Genomic DNA, 6633 nt, shown 5'->3' with positions numbered 1-6633 from the left:
TATCTGCAGGGGTGCTACAGGCAGGCTGGGGAGGGACTGTTCAGAAGGGGCTGTGGAGATTGGACGAGGGGCAATGGTTTGAAGCTGGATCAGGGTAGGTTTAGGTTGGACATCAGGAGGAAATTCTGCACAGCAAGGGTAGTGAGACACTGGCACAGGCTGCCCAGAGATGTGGTGGAGGCCCCATCCTTGGAGACATTCAAGGTCAAACGTGATGGGACTCTCAGCAACCTTCACTAGTTGGAGATGTCCTTGCTGACTGCATCAGGGTTGGACATGATGACCTTTGAGGGTCCCTCTCAACCCAATGCATTCTCTGATCTTTTGGTTCTGTTTTTCTAACCACTGACACCATTAGGATGCTCTATAAAACTTGGTACCAAAACAGCCTTTACCACACTGCAGCGTTCCAGTGTTTGGCCTCCTCATTCCATCCTATTTTGGGGAAGTTCTGCTGCTGTTTCTCAAGAAAATGGTATTGAAGGATGAGTCACGAAATGTGATGCCAGGCAGATGAGATGGGGTTTGTTGGAGGAGGGCTGACTGCGGCTTACATAAGGGAGCTGGCTTGCTGCTGAGTGCCAGGCTCACTGCTATGGGGAGGAAGCCATTTGGTTCTGATCTGTCTGATGGCACTCAGTTTGCTGTCTCTGCTGTGCTTGTGATCAGGTGGTCTTGTTAGGCAAAGATGAATAATCCTTGGAAGGCCTTGCTCACATTTGGTGAATAAGATCAAATTAAGGTGCCTCACAGATCCTAAGTGCAGTACATCCAATTAAATCAGTGCAGTTAATGAATATCTTTATTGGTTAATGAATATCCTTACTGGAGGCTCCAACCTTGGAATTGTTCAAAGCTAGGTTGGCTGGGGGCTTGAGAAACCTGCTAGAGTAGGAAGAGTCTCTGCTAATGGCAGTGGGGTTGGATATAGGTAATCTTTAAGATCTCTTCCAACCTAAACCATTCAAGCTTTGGAACAGTCTGCCCAGAGAGGTGGTGGAGTCCTCATCCCTGGAGGTGTTCAAGAAACCTGTGGACATGGCACCTGTGGACATGGTTTCATGGCTGTGGGTGTTGGGTTGATCGTTGGACCTGATGATCTCAGAGGGCTTTTCCAACCAAACCAATTCTATGGTGCTGTGATTTGTCACCTTGTGTCAGCTGCTCTGTTTACCATCTCTCATGGAAGAGCTGCAGGTACTGGTGCGACACTTGTTTGCTGCTTCTGATGTGTGCTACTAAATCAGCAGCCACACTGCCCTGGAGCTAGTGATAAATAGCTTACGGATTTTTTTTAGTCAAATCTTCTGTGTCGTGCCAGAGGGGTGAGAATCCAGACATTTTTTTGTTGTCTCTGGTTAAGGTGGCTTGTGGTTCAAGTTGGAAGAGACCTTGAAGGTCATCTTCTTGTTTCCTGTTGTTACAGGAGAAGGTGAGCTCTACAGAATCACAGGGTGCATTGAGTTGGAAGGGAGCCTCAAATATCGGTTTATCCAACCCACCTGCAGTCAGAAGGGACATCCCCAAATGGAGCAGGTTACTCAGGGCCTCATCAAGTTGGACCTTGAATGTCTTCAGGGATGGGGTCTCCATCACATCTCTGGGCACTCTCTTCTAGTATTTCACCTCTGTCATTGTGCAGAGCTTCTTCCTAATGTCCAAATTAAATCTCCCCAACTCCGGTTTCAAACCATTTGCCCTCATCCTATCATCATAAGCCTTTGTAAAAACTCACTCCCCAGATGTCTTATATGTCCTGCTCTAAGGTCTCCCTGGTGCCTTCTCCAGGCTGAACAGCCACAACTCTCCCATCTGATAGGTGCTCCAGCCCCCTGCATCTTTGTGGCCCGCGCCTGGAGCCTTTTCATCACAGGTCCACGTTCTCCTTGTGCCGTGCTGGTCACAGTATTGCATGTGAGGTCTCACCAATGCAGAAAAGAGGGGCAGAATCCTCTCTCTTGACCTTATGCTTTTGTTGTTAAGTGCGAGCCAAGTTCACCTTCCATGCCTTTTCTACCCAATTCTGGAGCCCAGAAGAAAGCAGGTGACAGAGGCGTCTGAAATGGAGTTTGGTCCTCTGCTGGCTCTCTGTATCCCAGCAGAGCCAAGGCATGGGACAGAACTTGACACTCTTTCCCGAAAGTAACTCTTGTGCAGTTTGGACAGATTTTCATTGTCAGTTGTAGAGAATCTTTTGTGCTCTGTCCAGAAGATGGAACCACCTTCCAGGAACTCTTAGATCCTACAGGTAGAAAATTCTACCATTTCAATTAAGCATTGGCTCATAAAACTCTGATTGATTCTGTCTGACAAATGGCTCTGAATTGTTGGAAAGGGATGGCAAAACTCTTTCCAGCAGCCCAAAGCAAATGGTGTCCTCCTGCTGCTGTATTTCCTGGGCGAGGAGTGGTCTTCAAATGAAAGCTCCTTCACAGCAGAGAGTCTGGACCTCTAAGGGGCTTGATGGAAAGTAGAAAGAGTTGATAAACTCTGTTAATTGAAGCTAAAAAAATGGATCTTCTACCTCTCATTTTTAGGCTATCATTACTATTACAATTTAAGGCTTATTGCCCTCCTTATTGCCCAGACTTTTCTGTTATGGCCTTAATAAGTCCATTTTTCACTTCTGACTATTACTGTTGTTAGTTGGGGTGTTTTGATGCCCTGCATTGCTGTAGTCAGTATGGTAATAGCATGAAACCTGTTTTACCAGAACTGGCTTCTGCAATTTGGTTTTAATTTTGATGAAAATAATGGCAATACTGTGTGGGAGTCAGCTGGAGTCCAGGAAATGTGGAGGCATAAACAGCTATGCGCAGTGTAACCCTTGTGTGATGCATGAAGATCTCTCTCTGAGCTGCAAGGATTGGGAATGTTGCTCTTTATCGTCTTTCAGGATTCATCTTAAGATACAGCTAATAAAATGTATTTCAGTCTGCAGGGTAACCATCTTCTTGTGAGCTTTGCATGGTTCTTTGTTTTTAGGGGTCTCCTCCACAGGTACTATTTCTTAGTCACCTAAAGCAGAAGAACTAAGCAACTTCACTCTTTGCAGACACCTCCTGGTGTTAACCAAGGCTAGAAAAATAAAGTAGGAATCATCCTAAACATTTCAGATGGGATGGAAAAATGTATGTTTGTAGTATCACGAATCTGACATCTTTCTGCTTTTCCCAGTAGGTTCTTTTTAGCACTGTGCCAGTGTTCAGAGAGCTGCCTTGTTTTGGTTCCAAATTAATAGATTCACAGACTGGTTTGGGTTGGAAGGGACCTGAAAGATCGTGGAGTTCCAACCCCTCTGCCATGGGCAGGGACACCTCCCACCAGCCCAGGTTGCTCAAGGCCTCATCCAGCCTGGCCCTGAACACCTCCAGGGCAGGGTCATCCACAACCTCCCTGGGCAACCTGTTCCAGTCTCTCCCCACCCTCACTCTCAACAATTTCTTCCGCATCTCCAGTCGCAATTTGCCCTCTCTCAGCTCAAAGCCATTGCCCCTTGTCCTGGCACTCTCAGCCCTTGTCCAAAGTCCCTCCCAAGCTTTCTTGTAGTTCTTCCTTTGTTTTCCTAATTTCTCTGAAAACTTGGGAATGTTCCTTTCCTGTGAGTATAAAGTGCTATGGAAAATGGTCTCCTAAACGATAACAAGGGCAGAGAACTAGATTTATTCAAGGACATTCAAGGTCCCCCTGTCCCCTCAAAGGTGGTATGTTGGAGGACAGGATGTATCTCAAAACTTGGTGAATCCTTTCAGACATTTGGAAGGCAAATATTACCCAGAGCTGTGCAGTTTTCTGTCCTTTCTGCTGGTGCTGTGTTGTGCTGTTCCTTCCAGACGAGCATTAACTTCAGGCCTATTTGTAGCAACACTGTGAATAATACAAGCTGTAGTTAGTCATGTCTTGCCAGGAGCCTCAGTCAGCAGTGGAGCTGCAGGCTAACACTGAATTGACTTGGTCTTTTCTGGCTGGTCTTTTTGCTACACATATCTTGGAGCTAAAGACCTGCCATGCTGTAGATAAACTGCTTGCCACCAAAACCAAAGTGAAACCCTAAAACCTGATGCTTTTGTCAAAATCCTGGTGCCAGTTGCTTTGGTTACAGGAGGAGCAGCTGCCTGTAGTACATGAGAACATTGCAGTTTTTACAAAGGATTGAAAATGTCTAGAAAAGGAAGAATTTTCCTCTGTCCCTGTGTCAGAGAGCAGGTGCGTGGGGGTGTCACCAAAAGCACTCCAGGCATGGTAGTCCAGCACTCAGCAAGAGGATGCACTGGGGCCATTTCTCCCTGTGTGGCAGAGAGCTGAGGGTTCAGCTGTGTGTCACTGGAAGGATGAGGATGGCAATGCAGAGAGGTACCAAAGAGTTGTGGTGAATGAAGTTAAATCTCTTAAGCAGAAGTTCTGGGTGAAGTGGGGGGTCCTTCTCTGCCCTAGATGTTACTGTCATCACTATTTAGTCCGTTTTATAGTGGGCCCATTCTGGACCATCTATTTCAGGTTTTATTTGACTGAACTGGCTAACAAGAGAGCCCAGAGGGTTTTGATCAATGGTGCAGAGTCCATTTGGAGACTTTCAGCTAGTGGTGTTCCCCAAGGGTCAGTGCTGGGACCAGCCTTGTTCAACATATTCACCAATGACCTGGAGTACTGCCTCCAGTTCTGGAGCCCCTATTACAAGAGGGATATGGAGGTGCTGGAAGGTGTCCAGAGAAGGGCCACGAGGCTGATCAGAGGGCTGGAGCACCTCTCCTGTGAGGACAGACTGAAGGAGTTGGGGCTGTTCAGTCTGGAGAAGAGAAGGCTCCAAGGTGACCTAATTGTGGCCTTCCAGTGTCTGAAGGGGGACTACAAGAAAGCTGGGGAGGGACTTCTCAGGATATCAGGTAGTGATAGGACTAGGGGGAATGGAATGAAGCTGGAGGTGGGGAGATTCAGGCTGGATGTGAGGAGGAAGTTCTTTCCCATGAGAGTGGTGAAGCCCTGGAATGGGTTGTCCAGGGAGGTGTTTGGGGCACCGTCCCTGGAGGTGTTTAAGCCCAGGCTGGATGAGGCTCTGACCAGCCTGATCTAGTGTGGGGTGTCCCTGGCCATGGCAGGGGGGTTGGAACTAGATGATCCTTGTGGTCCCTTCCAGCCCTGACTGATACTATGATACTATGAGGGGGCAGAATGGACCCTCAGCCAGTTTGCTGATGATACCAAACTGGGAAGGGTGGCTGACAGACCAGCAGGCTGTGCTACTGCCCAGTGTGACCTGGACAAGCTGGAGAGTTGGGCAAAGATGAACATAATGAATTGAAACAAAAATAAGTGTAGAGTTCTGCACCCAGAGGTGCACCCCCTGCACCAGTACAGGTTAAGGATTGACCTGTTGAAGAATAGCTGCAGAGAAGGATCTTGAAGTCCCGGTTGATAAGAAGCTCTCCATAGGACAGCAGTGTGCCCTGGTGGCCAAGAAGGCCAACGGTATGCTGGGGTGCATTAAGAAGAGTGTGGCCAGTAGGTCAGGGGAGGTTTTCCTCCACCTTTACTCAGCCCTAGTTGGACCACATCTGGAGTATTGTATCCAGTTCTGTGCTGCTCAGTTCAAAAGGGAAAGGAAACTACTGGAGAGATTTCCACAGAGAGTTACGAGGATGGTTAAGGAACTGGAGCATCTCTGAGGCTCAGACCTGGGGGTGTTCAGTCTGGAGAAGAGCAGCCTCAGAAGGGATCTTATGAATGTTTACAAATATCTGAAGGCTGGGGGGCAAACAGGAGAGGTCAGGCTCTTTCAGTGGTGTCCTGTGATAGGACAAGGGGCAATGCACACAAACTGGAGCCTAGGAGGTTTCTTATAAAAAGGAGGAGAATGCTTTGGTGTGAGGGTGCTGGAGCCTGGAGCAGGCTGCCCAGAGAGGTTGTGGAGTCTCCTTCTTGGGAGACTTCCAAGACTCACCTGGACATGTTCCTGTGTTACCTGCCTTAAGTGGTCCTGCTTTTCAGGGGGGGTTGGACTGGATGATGTTGGTCCCTTCCAACCCCTGGAGACTTTCAAACCCTACCTGGATGCACTCCTGTGTGGCCTACCAGAAAAGATCCTTCTCTGGCAGGGGGGTTGGACCCGATCATCTCTTGAGGTCCCTTCCAACATCTAATATACTGTGATACTGTGATTCATCATCATTTTTGTAGTCTTGCAGTGGTCACACAGTGCTGTAAAGCGTGAGTGGCTCCTCAGTCTGCCTATTTCTGCCATGCTCACATGAACTGTTGGTGTTACACGTTGTGGGTTTCCATGCATGCCCTGCGCTTCAGTTGCTTGGTAAGTCAGATCTGTAGGTCTCAGTTATGAAGGCAGTGGCAGACTTCTGCTGCACAAGGGTGTGATGACAGATGGCAGAGTGATGCCAGATTGCACTACTGTGTCACTGTCACGTTGTTTGGGTACAGCCTTCAAAAGCCACAGCTCTGCTCCCTTTCACTGCCTGGGGTCTGCATGCTGTCCTTCGGAAGGTACCTGTGGAAGGAGACAGGAGAGGTTTTCTGTCATTGCAGCTTTTTAGGGCATCCTGGCTGAGGGAGGGAGTTAGCTTTTGGGCTTTGTGAATTCATCAGGGAATGAAGTGGTTTTCAGCTATATATAGTGCATGA

The sequence above is a fragment of the Dryobates pubescens genome, chromosome Z, assembly GCF_014839835.1.
Source record: "Dryobates pubescens isolate bDryPub1 chromosome Z, bDryPub1.pri, whole genome shotgun sequence".
NCBI classification, from domain to species: Eukaryota; Metazoa; Chordata; class Aves; order Piciformes; family Picidae; genus Dryobates; species Dryobates pubescens.
Note: the sequence above shows the minus strand (reverse complement) of the source record.